The sequence below is a fragment of the Dama dama genome, chromosome 5 (assembly GCF_033118175.1).
Source record: "Dama dama isolate Ldn47 chromosome 5, ASM3311817v1, whole genome shotgun sequence".
Lineage (NCBI taxonomy): Eukaryota > Metazoa > Chordata > Mammalia > Artiodactyla > Cervidae > Dama > Dama dama.
In genome coordinates this window covers 8393497-8412326 of record NC_083685.1, presented here as the reverse complement: position 1 = coordinate 8412326, position 18830 = coordinate 8393497, and the positions used below count along the sequence as shown (strand labels likewise).

At 51.3% G+C, this 18830-nt stretch overlaps 1 protein-coding gene across 2 annotated transcripts in view; it reads right to left on the bottom strand.

The window, feature by feature from the left end:
• Window positions 1-16956, bottom strand: part of WSCD2 (WSC domain containing 2) — a 111981-nt gene extending 95025 nt beyond the window's left edge. For both annotated transcript variants that reach the window (XM_061141672.1, XM_061141673.1), the window contains exon 1: window positions 16584-16956. The gene's annotated coding sequence lies outside the window, so the exon portion shown is untranslated. The remainder of the gene's footprint in view (window positions 1-16583) is intronic.
• Window positions 16957-18830: the final 1874 nt, after the last annotated feature.

Here is an 18830-nt window from a genome sequence, read left to right as displayed (position 1 = left end):
AAGGGGATACAACTGGCATCTAGTGGGTGGAGAGGCTGGGGATGCTGCTGAAACATCCCAGAATGCCCAGGACAGCTCCCAGCAACAAACAATTACGTGGTCCAAAATGTCAATAGCTTCGAGGTTGAGGAAACCTTGTTCTTGAGGGAAGAGGCAGAGAGTAAACAAAATAAACATGCCAATCACGTGGTAGATTAGAAGATGATAAGAGCTGTGGAGGAAAAGGGTGTGGGATGCCAGGAACGGGGGTGGCAGTGGCGAGAAGGGGCTGGATTTACTCAGAGTTGCCTGTGGGGCGGCCAATGAAGCACGGGAGTCAAAGATGACTCTGAGGCTCTTGGCCTGAGCATGTGGACGCTTTAATGAAGAGCCCTGCCCAATAGTCTCTTTTCAGCCATTCTCAACCCTTTCCCATCCCCACCTCCACAGTCAATTCCCCCTCCACGCTTTATACAGCAGCCCAGGCAATCTTGAAATAGAAATTTGGAGCCTTCACTTCCCTTCTCCCTTCCCTTCCCACCCAGGTTTCCCAAATGCCAGGTGAGTGCCCCCCTAACTCAAAAGGTCATCCATGACCTACCCCTCCCTTGGCCCTCTCCCCAGCCCTACTCTTCTCTACCATCAGCCACAGTCCACCTGATTCACCTCTGAAAACAAGCCTCTAGCTCTCTTTCCCATCAGGAATACTGTCTTTCTCCCTCACCCACTCTCCAGCCCTGCTTGGCCCTACTCCTCTTGAAGGGCTTGGTTCAGATGCCACCTCCTGCAGGAAGCCTTCCTGGAAACCCTCCACTGGTATGAGAGACCTCCTTTGGAGCCCACGCCTCCTCCACTGAAACCCTGACGCACTGGTTTGTATTTGCCCACCTCCTCCACTGGACTGAGAGCTCTACGAGGTTGGTCATCAGAAGCATCCTGCTCACCATGGGTCAACTGTCTAGGTTTGCAGGGGACTGAGGGGCTCCCGAGACACTTAGATGTTAAGCGCTTAAACTGGGAAAATCCCTGGCAAACCAAAACCAGCTAGTCACTCTCATCGTATCCCTGATGCTTAGCAGAGTCCAGCCCAAGGTAAGCGCAATTCATGCTTGCTGAATGAATGGTAAGTAGGAGATTTATGAATGTTTTCTAAATGGATGGATGAAGTTCATCGTCAAGGGAGTTAATAACCCCAAACCATCAGCCAGGCTTCTGAAAGCATCTGGAAGACCTGATACATCCTATGTTGAGCTCTAAAAGGGAAAGTCACTCAGTCATGTCCGACTCTTTATGACTGCATGGACTGTAGCCCACCCAGACTCCTCTGTCCATGGAATCTTCCAGACAAGAGTGCTGGAGTGGGTTGCCATTCCCTTTTCTAGGGGATCTTCCCAAACCAGAGATTGAGCTGGGGTCTCCTGCACTGCAGGTGGGATCTTTACCATCTCAGCTACCAGGGGAGCCCCCTCAAGCTCCAAGGACAAACACAAATCACAGTATTTCTGCTCTCCAGCTAAGGTTCAGGTTCAAGAGCAGGGCCCAGGGCCCCCCTCCTATCTGCACGGAAACGGAGGTCAGGGTGGCCGGAAAAGATCTGGGGCAGTAAGTCCGCTGACCTAGTTCTCCCGGACAGGCGGCCAGCCCACCCCCCCGCCCCGGGGCCGGGCACTCACTGCCCCACCTCGGAGCCCCGGTCCTCACTCTGAGCCCCGCCCCAGCTGTGTTATCTGACCCTCAATCCAGGACAGCTGATGCCCTGTCTTTCGGTGGCCTGCAAAACTAGAAACTTGAAAATGCTTCTCAGGTTTTGTTTTTCTCTTTCTTTCCTAGTTTCTTTCTTTCTATTTTTTTTTTTTTTTTTCTTCTGGGGCCATCAACCCTCACCCCGCACTTATCATGGTCTGAGTAAAAGGGGATAATTGTGTTCTCTGGCCAGGTGGCCTCCGTGCCAAAACAGAAAGCTACTGGGTTATTTTTACACATGTAAATTTGGAGTCCTGGGGGCTTATAGGATAGAGAGGCACACCCCACGCCACTGAAAGTAGAGGAACCTTTGCTTAAACAGGACGCCAGAGATGTTCTCTGTGTATAAACCAAGGCAGCGTGGTCTAGGTGGCATTTCCCCCCCGAGAGGCAATTATCTGCGGTGGGTATAGGGGGTCTTTCCATGAGACCTGTGACCCACAGACAAATGAAAACACAAAACAAAGGTGTACAATTTGATGAGTTACTGCAAAGTGAACACACACCCATGTAACCACCTTCCAGGGCCAGAAACCAAAGCCAGCTCCCCAAAGCCCCCTCTGTGCGTCTTTCTAATCACCCCTCCCCCCTTCCTCACCCAAGGTCATGACCGTCCTGACGACTTCTTCCTTACTTTTCTCTATAATGTTTTCACCTAAGCATGCATGCATTCCTAAACTCTATAGCTTAGCTTCTATTTTGAGCTTTGTGTAATTAATATTGTATAGTATATGCCCTTTTGGGCTTCCCAGGTGGGGCAAGTGGTAAAGAATCTGCCTGCTAAGGCAGGAGATGTAAACGAAGTGAGTTCAATCCCTGGGTTGGGAAGATTCCCTGGAGGAGGGCACGGCAACCCACTCCAGTGTCTTGCCTGGTATATCCCATGGACAGAGGAGCCTGGCAGGCTACAGTTCATAGGTGTCACAAACAGTCGGACACGACTGAGCAACTTAGCAGGCACATACACACATATGCCCTTTTGTGTCTGGATTTTTTTGCTAGGCATTATTTGTGGCACGAAGCTGTAGCCAATCCATTTTCACTGCTGTGTACTATTCCATGCTATGAGGGGACCTCATTTTACTTGTCTGTTCTACCATAATGGACACTTGGGTAGTTTCTGATTTCTCATGCTTATGACTACTACATGTATAAAAAGAACATATATCCTCATTTCTATTGAGTCTATATCCCAAAGTAGAATAGCAGATTAGAGGATATATCATGCCATGTAAGTAAATATAGTCCAGAAGTTTTTCAAAGCAGTTGTACTAATCCATACTCCTACCAGCAGCATCTGAGGGCCCTAAGAGCTCTTTTTAAGTTTCAGTTGATAACCACAACCTCTCGCTGTAAATATGTGGCAGGCCTGGAGTGTGGGTGTGGGAAGAGTTCTAACTGACACCCCAATCCCCCTCAAGTGGGCGATTCTGGCAGAGGTGACACAGGTTAGTTAAATCATCACACAGCACTGGAATCGCAAACCCTGAAGAAAAGAGACAAATCTGGGGAAGCACACAGTGAGGGAGGTCTGATCTGGTCCAGGGGAGCTCCACAGGAATTCTCAGAAGCCATGCTTCACCCAAGACCCGAAGGTGGAGTTGCAGTTAACCAGGTAGAGAAGGGTGGAGGCGGAGAGGGGCCCATGCCGGGCAGCTGGCACAGCATGTGCAAAGGCCCTGAGGTTGGAAGGGAGGAGCATGAATCTAAGGAGCTGAGAAAACAAAGGCCCAGAGAGATCCAGAAACTCTCCAGAGGTGGCATAGCAAGTTAGCAGCAGAGCTACCTACAGCCCATTGCTAAGGGGTCCTTGGTGCCCAGGGGTCTCTGAGAGTGCAGCTGATCCCCTTAGAAGGTAGCACCCCTCTCAAGAGCCAGGGCTGCCGGATGCAGGCACACTAGAGCTCAAGTCTCAGCTCTGGCAACCCCTAGCTTTGTGACCTTGGGTAGATCCCTTCTCCTCTCAGAGCCTCAGTTTCCTCATTTGTAAATAAGGAGAATGATATAAGGCCACAAACTTCAGGGCTGCTGTGAGCCAAAAAGGTCCATATCGTCAAAGCTATCATTTTTCCAGTAGTCATGTACGAATGTAACAGTTGCACCAGAAAGAAGGCTGAGTGCCAAAGAACTGATGCTTTCAGACTGTGGTGTTGGAGAAGACTCTTGAGAGTCCCTTGGACACAGCAAGGAGATCAAACCAGTCCATCCTAAAGGAGATCAGTCCTGAATATTCACTGGAAGGAATGATGCTGCAGCTGAAGCTCCAATACTTTGGCCACATGATGCGAAGAGCCGACTCATTGGAAAAGACCCTGATGCTGGGAAAGACGGAAGGCAGGAGGAGAAGGGGGCGACTGAGGATGAGATGGTTGGATGGCACCACCAACTCAACGGACATTAGTTTGAGCAAACTCAGGGAGATAGTGAAGCACAGGGAAGCCTGAAGCACAGGAAGTGCTGCAGTCCATGGGGTTGCAAAGAGTGATACGACTGAGTAACTGAACCAATGCTTGGAAAGAGCCGTCCATAGAAAGGGTGTTAAATCTATACAAGAAGCATGAGCAGGTCTCTCCCTTTCCCCGGGTCACTGGGGCTGGAGTTTCACAGGAGGAGCTGAGGTTGGTGAGTACCTGCCATGTGACCGACACCTCCTTAGGACGCGGGAGCTCTGAGGACCCCCCAGGCTGCAGAAGAGAAAATCAAAGCTCAGACAGGTGAAGTGATTTGCCCTCTGTCACACAGCAGGAAGTGGGATGGGAGAGCCAGGATCCAGCCCTCCCTCACATGGAGGGATGGCGGCTGAATTACCTTCACAGCCTCTGCAGAGAAAGTTTTATCCCAGGAAATCAATAGAGTGAAGCAGGAAATCAGAGAGAACATTAATAATCTCAGGCAGCAAAATGAACTGCTTCTAAGCGGCCGTTCGCACTGAAGCCATCCGCGGAGCCTGTTACAAATGGTGCGGCTCAGAATGAAAAGGAACTCCTGTGGGGACATCCAGGGGGACGCTGAAGGCAGGCGGCACACGACCCGATTCTAGAACAAGGGGCTGGCGAGTCTTCCGAGGGCATCCCCAACACCAGCTCTCTGTGGTTCGGACAGAACAGGCTCCGTGTCCCCCGTGTCGTGGAGACCTGGCTTTACAACAAAGGTCCAGCTGAGCCCACAGACACGCCTGTTTGCTCCATCTTGTGTTTCAAAATTGCCTGAACTGGGTGACCAACATTTACAACCAGGTAGAGGTTATGCATAACACCTTAAAGACCATTGAGAGATGTGGGGAGACAGCTGGGTGGGAGTGGGTGCTCCCTGTAGCTGGCTCCCCAGGTTTCTGGTTCATCACTGCCCCTCCTAGGGGACCTGCCTGCCCCTAGCAGCATCTGTCACCCTCCCTGCATCCTTTGAGCCATCACCAGCTTTTAGCTGGTGAAGCGATCCATGAGATGTGGTTTGTTAGGGAATGATGGCTTTTGGCAACCAAAACTGGAGGGGCATGGACAGGTCCAAGACTCTCAGGGGCCAGCGGGGTGCCCAGGCTGAGTCATCTGGTCATGGGCGTCTCCCATCACCCTTGGTACTCACAGAACCCCTCCCCGGCCTGTATTATCGCATGTCAATAATAGCATAGAAACAGTAGGAATAGCATTTACTGTGTACAGTGCATGCTGGGCTCAGTGCTAAGCACCTTGCATGATCAATACCATTTAATCTTCGCCTCACAACAACCCTCTGAGGTGATGACAGTAGAAAGGTCATCTTAGTGTGACCGGCATTTACTTCTGTTGCTCAGGTTAACTGGGTCCCGATTATCCTTCAGGGACCCGCTTCTGCTATTGGTCTTTGTGATTCAGGAAACCACAAGAGCTGATTCACACTCTCCCCACCCGAGGAGGGACCAAGGTGTCCATATGACCTCAATCTGACTGAACAGTATAGTCTATTTCTCTGATTTCAGGAAACCTGCTGCTGCTAAGTCACTTCAGTCGTGTCCGACTCCGTGCAACCCCATAGACGGCAGCCCACCAGGCTCCCCCTTTCCTCGGATTCTCCAGGCAAGAACACTGGAGTGGGCTGCCATTTCCTTCTCCGATGCATGAAAGTGAAAAATGAAAGTGAAGTCGCTCAGCCGTGTCCGACTCTTAGCAACCCCATGGACTGCAGCCCACCAGGCTCCTCCATCCACAGGATTTTCCAGGAAGAGTACTGGCGTGGGGTGCCATTGCCATTGCCTACAAACTCTCAACTCCAGGACTAGTGGGAGGAGGGCTTGCGGCTGACACTATGTAATCATGGAGTTACTGATAGGCATTTGTGCAGAGATGAAGATAGCCAGAGCCCACTGGCGAAGGAAAGCCCACCACCGAAGAAAAGGAGAGTCAAGGGATCAGGAGGGAAAAATAAAGAGACACACTGGGAGCGAGGGAGAGAGAGAAAGTGGGAGAATGTCCTGTGACACTATCAAACTCCTGAATCAAGCCAAACCTGAAGCTAGTTGTCAGTTACATGAACCTACACAGTGCTTATTTGCCTGAGAATAAAAGAGTGTAATGATATTTAAGTTGGACTTTCTGTCAGTTACAACCAGAAGGCTCCAACGAATATAAATACTATCATTATTTCCATTTTACATATGAGTAGTGGGAAGCTAGGGCTTCCCAGCTGGTGCTAATGGTAAAGGACCCACCTTCCAATGCAGTAGTCATGAGAGACACAGGTTCAATCCCTGGGTTGGGAAGATCCCCTGGAGGAGGGCATGGTGACCCACTCCAGTACTCTTGCCTGGAGAATGCTATGGACAGAGGAGCCTGGTGGGCTACAGTCCAAGGGGTCCCAGAATCAGACATGACTGAGGCGACTTAGAAAGCATGCACGCAGTTAGAAGCTAAGGGGATTGAAATAAATTACCTGAGGTCACACAGCTGTGAATTGGCAGCACTTGGATTCCAGCAACTTTTGCCCTGAACCTGAAGCTGTTAGGTCAGAACTCTCGGTCTTTTATCCGGAGAAGGCAACGGGAACCCACTCCAGTACTCTTGCCTGGAAAATTCCAGGGACGGAGGAGCCTGGTAGGCTGCAGTCCATGGGGTCACAAAGAGTCGGACACGACTGAGAGACTTCACTTTCACTTTTCACTTTCATGCATTGAAGAAGGAAATGGCAACCCACTCCAGTATTCTTGCCTGGAGAATCCGAGGGACGGGGGAGCCTGGTGGGCTGCCGTCTATGGGGTCGCACAGAGTCGGACACGACTGAAGTGACTTAACAGCAGCAGCTCGGTCTTTTATAGGGCTGTCTCTCTTTCTCTAGGGGCCAAGAGTTGGGAATTTTAGAAGCATCCTATGTTTGGAGCTGCTGGTACACGCTGGTGATTTGGGGGAGGCCAGGAAGGGCTGAGGAGAGGCTGCATCAAAATGAAACGTAATTATTATTTAAATCAGTTCAGATACAGAAGGAGAAAAGTCAGAGCTTTCTGTGGCATTCCCCCCACCCCCAATGCCCGTTTTTAATTCTATCTTATCAGAACACAGCTGGGATTTGTTTTTCAAAAGGAAAAACTCCTTTAATTAAAAAAAAAAAAATTCTCTGATAAAAGTGAAAATAGCCCACAGGCCATCAGGTGACAATGGTAGGGAGACAGGGCGTTTTAGCAACTTAAAGCAGATTAAAAAACTAATTTGTTGACTCTTTTTTGCCAAGCCTACCTCTCCCCTGGAAAGCTGTGTGTTTTGCATAATGAAGCTGAAATCCTGAAATCGCTGCAGTCCGCCCAGCTCCCTCTTTGTGGGCATTTCAATGGGCTCCCACCTCACGTGGGGGTGCAGTTTCTTCTTATTGCTCTGGCTGGGGTTTAATAGCATCATTTCACTCCCTGTACTGAAAATCTGTACAAGTCCTCCCACTGCAGGAAGGATAAAGGGCAAAGCGCTCATGGGGCTGGTGAGGCCCTGAGATTTGTCCACTTCATGTACCAGCTCTTTCCTAGTCTGAAAGTGTGTCCGTGTCTTTGATTCATGCCACTTTCCTCACCTCAGGGCCTTCGCACATGCTATCTTCCCAGCCTTTTTCACCTGGTCAATCCTCTTCAACCTTCAGAGCCGGGCTCCTTTTTTTTTTCCTCTCTCAAGGAAGTCTTCATTTCAGAGGCCCTAAATTCTGGCAGTTACTTCAAGTTGTAATTATATGAGGTTGGGGTCTTGTTTTTCTCTTCACTTTTTCCACAGGGTCTGGCATACAGTAGGTGCTCAATAAAAATCTGTTGACTAGACCAGTGGGTGAGCCCTGATGAAAGGCAGTGCATGGTGCCAGCATGCCATGGGTTCCTCAACGCCTCAGGTCTTCTTCCCTCTGCTGCGTCCAAAGCCCCAGTCCACATTCCCCCAGCTTGTTTTCACAATCTGCTTGCACACCCACTGTTGGGAGTACATAGTGCTCGGAGGGTGAGACCATGTTGTATGGGGAAGAGAACATGGGCTCTAGGGTCAGATCTTGGTTTCAATCTTAACCTCTCCAGACTTTAGAAACAAAATTTTTTTTAATTTATCTATTCATTTTTGGCTGCACTGGGTCTTCATTGCTAAGCACAGGCCTCCTGTGGTCTCAGGGCATAGGCTGCTCCTTGCAGTGGCTTCTCCTGTTGTGAAGCATGGGCTTTAGAGTGCATGGACTCAGTAGCTGTGGCCCATGGGCTTAACTGCCCTCCTGCATGAGGAATCTTTCCAGACCAGGGACTGAACCCGTGTCCCCTGCATCGGCAGGTGGATTCCTAACCACTGGACCACCAGGGAAGTCCTGTCTAGACTTTTAACTTATTCACTTTGTTTTCATCCTGCCAAAATCTGTTGTTGTTCAGTTGCTTAGTTGTGTCTGACTCTTTGCCACCCCACAGACTGCAGCACGCCAGGCTTCCCTGTCCTTCACTGTCTCCCGGAGTTTGCTCAGACTCATATCCATTAAGTTGGTGACGTCACACACAGCATAAAATTTCCTACATTAACCATTTTTAAGCGTACAGTTTAGTGGTGTTAAGTACATTCACATCGTTGTACAACCATCACCACTGTCCGTCTCTAGAACAGTCATGTTCTCAAACAGAAACTCGATCCCATTAAACACTAACTCCCCATTTCCCCCTCCCCCAGCCCCCGGAGACCACCATTCTATTTCCTGTCCCTATGAATCTGACTACTTTAAGAAAGTCAATTTTAGTATATGTGCTGCCGAAGTGAGCACTACTTTAAGAAAGTCAAAGTGGAACAATACATTATTTGTCCTGTTGTGTCTGGCTTATTTCACTTAGCCTAAGCATCCTTGAGGTTCATCCTTGTTGTAGTGTGTGTTAGAATTTTGCTCCTCTTTAAGGCTAAATACTATTCCATGGCACGGATGGAGCATACTTTATCCCAAGTCGATGGACACTTGGGTGGCTTCCACTTGTCTGCCATTGTGAATAAAGATGCTGTGAACATGGCTATCCTCCTTACCTGAGAAAGAGGGTAAGAGAGCATCTTCCTTGGAGGGATGTTGTAAGGATCAATGAGTGAAAACACAAGAAGAGCAGGGCACATTTCCTGGCACGTCAAAAGCACCCGTCTCGGTCAGGGACCAGCGGGTAGCAGACAGCCCACCCCAGTGGGGTGACCAAGGACAGTTACAACGGAGGGCAGAGTGTAGAGAAGTCACTAGAAGGGGGAAGTGCAGCACCCACGGCCTGGCAGCTGAGGAGGACCATGCCCACCCCCACACCAGAGGGGCGGGGGAGGAAGCTTCCTCGACGCAGAGGATCCCGACAGGGGTGGTTAGAAGACGCCACCTCCATCACCTGCTGTGCTTTCCTCACTGAACTCATCACTATTTACATTTAAGCTGTTCAGTTACTTATTTATGCATTTCTGTTCTGACTCGCATTCCTGGAATCACCCCCCAGGACACCAGGGCCTCTGTCTGCTCAACACTTCATTTTCAGGACCTAGACAGACCTAGGTGCATGGCAGACGCCCAGGAAATACTCAAGCCCCGTGTACTTAATAAATATATGTTGAATCAATGCATGTGGAATGATTCATTTGTTTTTTTCCACCGTGGTAGCCAGATAAAAAAAAAGAAGTGAAAATGTTGGTTGCTCAGTTGTGGCTAACTCTTCGACCCTGTGGACTGTAGCCTGCCAGGTTCCTCTGTCCATGGGATTTTCCAGGCAAGAATGCTGGAGTAGGTTGCCATGCTCTCCTCCGGGGGATCTTCCTGACCCAGGGATTAAACCATGCAGATTCTTTACCATCTGAGCCATCAGGGGGGCCGGGTAGCCAAATAACTACTCTCCAAAGATATCTGTGTCCTAATTCCCTGAACCTATGGTGACGTTACCCTACATACTAAAAGAGGCTTTGCAGATACGAGTAAGTTAAGGATCTTGAGATGGGGAGATTATCTTGGATTATCTGAGGGGGCCAATGCCATCTAATAAGGTGATAGTGGTGGTTTAGCCGCTAAGTTGTGTCCAACTCTTGCGACCCCATGGACTGTAGCCTGCCAGGCTCCTCTGTCTGTGGGATTTTCCAGGCAAGAACACTGGAGTGGGTTGCTATTTCCTTCTCCAGGGGAACTTCCTGACCCAGGAATCGAAGCCAGTTCTCCTGCACTGCAGGCAGATTCTTTACCGACTGAGCTATGAGGGAAGCCCATCTAATAAGGGAAGCAGGGAATTCAGAAGTCAGAGATGGAGATATGACCGTGGAGGCGGAGGTCAGAGTGACGTGGGGCTACCAGCCTCGGGACGTGGGCAGCCTCCAGGCCATAGAAAAGGCATGGAAATGTTCCTCCCCTTGAGAGTCCAGTAGGAACGGAGCTCTGCTGACCCCGTCTAGATTTCTAATCCCTAGCAATGAGAATAAGTTTACATTGTTCTAAGTCCTTGTACTTGTGGTCATTTGTTACAGCAGCAAGAAACTAATATACTCACATGTGAGAGCAGCATGGGATCTAAGAGACTGCGGACCTGTCACCGGTCAGGATGCAGAAGGCCCAGGTTCTAACCTCAGCTCTGTCACCAGCCCTCTGCACCCTCGGCCAAAGTCCCCTTTCACAATGCCCAGGGGATGGGTGGGAGGGCTGACGGGCTGAGCTGACTTAGTAAACATGCCTAACGACTCTGGGAGAAGGCACTGTCATTATTGCCATATTACAGATGAGCAAACTGAGGCGCAAGCCTTCCTTCTGTTATTTCCTAAGGTGGTAAACTGAAGCTTCTGTCCTCAACCTGAGACTCAAGAAATGTGGGGCTCGGATAGTAACAGGGAAGCTGGGCTGGACTCCAGTCCTAATCTGCCTCCAGAACCCAGGGTCTCCTGCTTCCTCCCCAAACTGTAAGGTCCTCAAGGACAGAATTGGGGCCTGCTATTTCTGTATCTTCAGGGCCCGGGACAAAGTACGACTCTTAGAAGACTCTGAGCAAATGCTGAGCATCAGCAAACCCTGACTTTTAATATAGAACAAATACATGAATGAGAGAATGAACAAATCTCCCCTCAACCAAAGAGACACTTCCCATGCCTGTGACCTGGTTCCTTCCTGCCTACCTGGCCTCCAGGTGAGCCCACGTGAAGGTCAAACGTGCGCTTGCTTCCCAGGAATGGCAAACATGCCTGCTAGCACTGGGGAGGCAAGACGACATCGTGGTTAAAGGCATGGTCTCTGACATCTGGTGATCTGAGTGCAAATCCCAGTGATGCCTCTCCTGAGTTGTCAGTTCATCTCTCTGAGCCTCACAAGTTAAAACAGAAGTCATAACAGAAATATCTCAGAGAGTAGTTGTGAATATGGGGAGTATGTATATAAACGCACCACAAGCACTAACTGTTATTATTATTATTAAAACTGCTGATGTTGGGATGAGCAGAGATCCAGGTAGGAACGGGGTATCCATGGTGAGAAGTACACGGTACATCTCTGAATGAGTACCAGGGGTCCCACAGGAGCAGGAAATACAGACCACTGGTAACTGCATCCGTTAGCTACAATCATGATAATGGTATGTAACAACCAACCACAAAGCCCCAGTAACATGTAATAGAAGCATTTAATTACCTGACCTGTTTGTGGCCAGCTGGAGTGTGGCTGAGCTAGACTCTTCACTGAGGTCTGGGCTAAGGGTTGTTCAACATGTGTTTGTTCCCGGGGCCAGACTGGGGGGAGGGGGGCAGTTACCTTGGTGGAGCCCTTCTCCCAGCCTTGGCAGAAACATGCAAGGCCCCTGGACACCCAGGCTTGGAAAGGACACACCATCACTCCCGCCCAATGGCCAGAGGAAGACACAAGGCCAAACCCAAAGTGAAGGATGCAGAGCACAGACCCTGCCTGCCTCTTGAGTGGGAAGAACAGCCACGTCTCATGGCTAAGGGCGTGGATACAGGGAGGAATTGGGGCCCGTGATGTGTTCCCCCCAACAACCAAACACTAGGCCAACCTTAGAAAGGGTTCTCATGCTGCCCTGGCCTGCTCGCCTCACCAGCTTCTGCAGCCCCAGCCTCATCAACTCCTGGTCAAAATTTGGAAGACCCCAGCAGCAACATTGGCAGTCTGTGGGGACCCCCATCCTCACCTTCCCAACATCTGGACCTGCTCCAGGGAGCCATTAATCTCGGGCAATTTCTTTCCTCACTTGATTTGTTTATTTAAGGAAAACAAGTTGCTCTTAATTAGAAACACTGCTGTCGAAATGTTCAGTGCATCCTAGGCTGCCTATGTTCAGACCTTCTGCCTAAAATTATACCTGCGCTCTGAACATCTGTGAGTCTGTTCGGTGACTGGCCTACGTGCAGGCTTCTGGCGGGGGAGACGTGGGTTGTCGTGGGGGCTGAGGGAGCCGGGGGGCAGAGGAAGACACAGCCTCAGAGCAAAGGCACTCAGGAAAATGAACATCCGACACCCCAACACTCTGCTCAGAGCTGGCACCAGCGATCGCTGAGTCAACACTCGGAAGGTACACACACGAGCACAGTGCAGACGTGCAGAGCAGACAGAAGAGGAGCTTTTAAAGGGTCAGAACTGTGCTCTGTTTGGACGCTCTCAGCAGTGTTTACAGCTCCCCCCCGCCCCCGCCAACACCTCATCAGCCCCAGGGACACTGAGTCACACCCGCGCAGATGCGTGTGCTCAGAAACACACACATACACATGCGGCACACACAGAAGTTACTTTGCCCCGCAGACAGGCAAACACACGAAACACACATCATACACCCAGGGACACGCAAAAAGATGCAAGGCCCCATCCTAGGTACACACACCCGGAAACTCACGCACACACAGGAGACATGCACAAATGTCACACTGCAACATCCAGAAACACCTCACGTGCACACCGAGACACACTCAAATGGACACAGCAACCAACAGACCCAACAGCAACACCAGGAAACACACACCTATACACAGAGATAAAACCAGGCATGCAATGCTTCACACAGGTGCACACACTCAGAAACACACGTGTACACACACAGGTGACTAAGTTTGCCCTGCAAAACACACAGGCACACATCCATAGACACACACACATCCACAGAGACACAGCCAAATGTACCCTCTGTCACTCACAGACACACACGTTCAGAACCTAACACACACACATAGAGACACAGAGGCTGACCACAGCAAGCAAGCATATGCACACAAAGGATGAGCCGTGTGCAGCGCTATACACACACATGCATGCAGAGACACAAAAAAACATGTAATAGACACAACTGTAAGTTTACACTCGCATCACTGCGTACATGCACACACATGCAGGCGCCCACAGAGGCCCACACAGACAACACACACATGTGCCCTGGCCACCCCGCATAGCTCCTCAAACACAGAGATCGGCACACAGACCGTCACGACACATGTGTGCATCTGATCACACACACACCACTGCTTAACACTCACAAGTGCTTGTGCATACCCACACTCACACTGCCTCACACAGGCACGTGCACACACATACGCCTAAGTCAGTGGACAGGCAGTCTCCTGAGTACACATACTGACACTAGTCTCACATGTGCCCACACACGCTTCAGGGTTTTATGTAACTCATACTCACATGAGCACACGTACGCATCCTACATGAGAATGTATACATAGGCACACATTCACACACATGTGTCTACACAGACACACACGTCCTATTCCGCCAGGAAAGCAAACTGTTCGTTTTCTGAAAGTCGAGTACGCAGATAAGAGCTAACACACGGTGGAGCTGCTCCCACTCCAGGCCCGACTGCATGCCTGTTAACTCACTCCGTGTTGGCCGAGATGAGGACTGTCTTCCCCGTGGAGGTTTTAGCATGAACCCAGGGCTTCCCCGGTGGCTCAGACAGTGAAGAATCCGCCTGCAATACGGGTCGATCCCTAGGTTGGGAAGATCCTCTGGAGGAGGGCATGGCAACCCACTCCAGTATACTTGCCTGGAGAATCCCCATGGACAGAGAAGCCTGGCGGGCTACAGTCTAGGGGGTCGGACACGACTGAGCGACTAAGCAGAGCACAGGGGTTACCTAGTTCAGGGAAGGATGTAGACATCCCAAGCCTCGGAATCATTCAGAAAGAAATAAGACTGACTAATCGACAGCTTCCTCCACAATCTCAGCCACCTGCCCACACACACACACACACACACACACACACACACACGCAAGACGCTTTCCTGGCGTGGCTGTTCCTGCAGGGAACAGCAGCCTCGCCTGATCAGACAGCCTCAGCAGATGGAAGGCTGCCCAGACATACTTAACTTCTCTGCCCTGGATCCCTCCACAGCTGCAAAGTTGAAGCCATGGAGACAGCTTACCTCTACCTCCTGTTGTCATGGCGACACAGCAGCTGGATGCATCCAGTGCTCCCAGACCGCCTGGGGCTCCCCACTAGGAGCTGCTGGTCCAGAAGTGCTTTTATGAGGAAGGAGTGAGGGGTGGGGGGAGGAACTGCAGGTGTCAGATGATCCGAGAGAACAAGGGCCCTGCTCCCCAGCCAAGGAGCAATCACCTGGTGCTCAGGGCCAGCCTCTCCGGGGACAACAGCACCCAGATGCCTATGCACAAGACTCAAAACAGACAGCCCTGCTGCTGCATTCGGGCAGCTCCAGCCTCACCAGGTACACCAAGCACTTCCCACGAACTGTCTCCGTTATCAGCTACTCATTTGACTGTGGAGGGACCGAGGTTCAGAGGGTGAAGTGATTGGTCAGACTCAGCTGTGTCTCAGTCCTAGCCCTCTTACACACTATGTTACACCACCTCCTGGGATATGGAGGATTTCATCTCTGACAATCACTCAGGGCTATAAGAATATCTGAACGGGGACCTCTGAGGATACAGGAAATCTCTTCCTTTTTACAGAAGCAGCAACTGGAGCTCAGAGAGGTTGAGTGATTTGTCCAAACTCACAAAGCAAATTGACAGCCGACTTGACATTCAACCTCTTGACCTGAAGACAGGGTTTCCCCAGGACATCAAATGCCAGCCTCTGACACCCTCGAACCATCCCCAGGTCCTGGCAGCCTAGAGAAACAGCCCCTAAAGTAGCCTGCCTGGCCCCAGGTCAGAATCCCAAGCAACGGCAGGAGGTTCTCAGACTCCCACCTCGTGTCTCAAGCACTGTCCAGGAACCACGCAGCAATGTCGTTCCCTAGAGGCAGACATCAGGTCTGACCACAGGGCCAGAGGAATATATCCGTTAGGTCACGAACAGAAGCACCTCCACTACCTGCCTCACGGACCAACTAGTTCATGGAGATGACCCCGGCCCTAGGCTGGAACCCCAGGGAGGGAAGCAAGGCTCCATTTCAGGGGCTGTGACAACAGGGATGGCTCCAAAATGACCCCTGGAGACTAGGTGGCCTCTTTGGAGCATGTTTTTCCTTAAGAGGAAAAAAATGATCTGGCCAAACTCATGAGGCTCTGCAGAGCCTCGAGGGGCCTAGGGTGTGACAGACCACCCACAGCCTCAGAGCTGAGGATGACAGTGCCAAGAGTCCCCATCCAAATGTCCATTCCAACCTCTTTTCTACTGAAGTTTGCACCTCGCCAGGCTCCAATCTGAATGGTCTCATTGAGCAGCTCAGGAAACTTCTCCCAAATCTTTAGCTCATCTAAGAAGCTGCAAGGGACGGGAGCTAATCCCCACTGCTTCTAGCGTCTCTGCCAGTGAGGTGATTCGGCTCTGGCGATGACACTTGGGGCTGCTGGAAGGGCTTGGATAGGGGCAATCTGGCTGGAAGGGTCCCCCTGCTTCCCTCTACACACACACACACACACACACACACACACACATGCACGCACGCACCAGAACGGACATAAGCAAGACTGCAAAGCACTCGACACAGAATCCATCACCCAGGCAGCCCTGGCTGCTTCTCCAGATGATGGGGAATCTCGTTTACCAGAGTATCACCCCCAACAAGAACCCTATAAAGTCAACTTGAAAATACGTCCAACTCCTCCTCCCTCAGCACTCTAACTGGCCAAGAAGACGGGTGATTCATGAATCAAATGAAAGGGGCCCACTGCCTTCCCCCCTGGCCCAGGTCATCTGAGAAGCCCTGGACGTCCTGCCTTAGGAACCCCAGGGGATGGCTGGAGGATGGACGCGGGATAAGCCAGCACGTCCAACCCTTTGCGGGAGGAGACAAAGTTTGTCATCCACCCAGAACCGGGCTGTCACCACTCGGGGTTCTTTACTCACCTGGCTCTGGACACTGAACCCCAGGCTCCAGGCAGCATCTGGAATCGGCAGCCCAGCTGGGGGACAGACGTCCTTTGCAGCAGCTCTACGCCCTCTCCCTAAGGCCCCCTTGCTAGCAGGACCAGGCCCCTCAGCCCTTACCTGAGGGTCTCAGCCACTTGCAAACTCTGCCAACGGTGCCCAACCAGCGCCCGGGGTCTCTCTCTCGTCCCAGCTTGGCGCACCCGTTCTGGGGGCGCCTTCCCAGCTGCCAGCTGCTGCAGTGGCACCCAGGAAGGGGAGACTGGATTTTCTTTCTCGCCGCGCGGTCTCCTTCTGGCGGGCCCCGGGGGCTATTTCTCCGGGTCTGGTGCAAGGGGCATCCTCCGCACCTCCAGCGGGAAAGTGGAAGAGTGTGCGTCCTGGATTGCAGCAGCCGCGACAGCGGTGGCCGGGGACAAGGAGGCGGTGGCGACGCCAGCCGGTGAGCCGGAGAGGCGGGCGGAGGCGAGAGGAGGTGCAAACCGGGCTCCTGCGAGCCTGGCGCTCGGGCGGGCTGGCGGGCGGGCGGCACTGCGGGTGCCCCGCGCCACGGCGAGGCCCCGCGCAGGCACCCGCCCCGGGATGCCCAGGCCCGCTGCGCGCCGGGCGCGGGCTGCGGCTGGGCGCGGGGCTCCGGCCGCCTCGCCTCCCTCTCTCTCGCTGCCTCCCTTCCTGCCTTGCTCGCTCCCCGGGACTTCACGTCTCTGGAGCCCGAGCTCCCAGCGCCGCTGCCGCCGCCGCCGCCGCCGCCGCCGCCGGCAGCAGCACGCCTCAGCCCGGCGCGCTCCTCGCTCGGAGCCACAGCACTGCCTACCGCTTAACTCCTTGCATGCCACCTGGCCCTCCCGCAGCCTCCCTGGGAGCTGGGCAGACCCGGTGCCAGGCCTGCTGGGGCCCTGGGGAAGGACCTCGGCCTCTAAGCCTCAGTTTCCCCATCCGTAAAATGGGCTCGAAAGACGCACGTCATAGAATTGTCTGGAAAATTAACTGAGATGATTGTGGAAAGTGCCAAGATCCCTGGCATTGGGTAAGCACTGATAAATGGCAGCGGATTTGTTGTTGCTGCTGCTGCTGGTTTTGTTCAGGAGGCTTGCCACGGCGCCTCATTAATGGTAACCCCCCAATAAAGGGCACTCTGGGGTTTTGGGGGGTGGGGGAGGGTGTTTAGTTTGTTGTTTTACAAACTACGCAGGCAGCAAGTTAAAGCTGTGCGACCTTTGTCTGATCACTCACCCTCTCTGAGCCTGTTTCAGAATTTCCCTTCAGAGCTCTGTGACCTTGGACAAGTTTCCACCCTGAACCTCTGTATCCTCCTCTGTAAAGTGAGATGGTAGGTAATGCCCACCTTCAAAGGATCTCCAATGAAACTCTGGGAAAGGAGCCCTCTTAATGGAAGGGTCACCACTGAGTGAGTGCCTCCTAAGTGCCAGAAACATGGCCATGTAGTTTCAAACATATCTTATCAAGTCCTTGAAAACAAGCCTTGAAGGCTGCTAGTTTCATTTTCATTTTTCAGATGAGAGAACTGGGGCCAACAGAGGTTAAGAGACTCAGCTAGCTTAGCACAGCTAGAAAGGAGCAGAGCTGGGGTTGGTACCCTGGAATTTCTGACTCCAAAACCATTGTCTGTTTAAGCTTGGAACTCAAGGAGAGGCTTTAAAGTGGCCCTTTGCAGACTCTTCTTCATTTAAACTAACAAGAAGAATTCGTATCTGCTTTTCTTCTTTATCAGAGCAATTATTTTCCCAACTATAAAATTAATTCTCATCTAATGTACGTAATTCAGAAAATACTAATTAAGAAGAAGAAAAGCAAATCAACACCATTCTTATCACCCAGAGATGATGATTTTTAACATCTTGATGTAGTTCCTTCCAGTCTTTTTTCTATACCTACATGTAAAAGCATGTAGAATCATCCATTCTGTATCAGGAGATGGGGGAGGGCTTGGCAAATGCAACTCATAAATCCTTTGCTAAGGCTGAGCCCCCAGTTTCACAAGAGAAAAAGACATGTAAATGCTCGATCAATGGCAGCTGCTGCTTTTTATTAGAAAGAAGTGATCTGAATAATACTAACACCGATTGCTGAGAATTGCTGAGTCCTTACTAAGCAATAGGCACCATTTCTGTTAATTCTTTACAAACACCTTAAGGGATACATCTTGGAGTTGGTTCATTTAAAGATGAAAGACTGGAAAGATGGTTCATTTAACAATGAAGACTCAGAAAACTGAGGCCCAGAAAGGTGAGGTCAGTTGTTCAAAGGCACACAGCAAATTCATGGCAGAGCTGGAATTAGAACCCCAGCTCATCCGCCCACCCCACCCCAGTCTCCAGCATGATTACAAATGACAGACCCTCCATG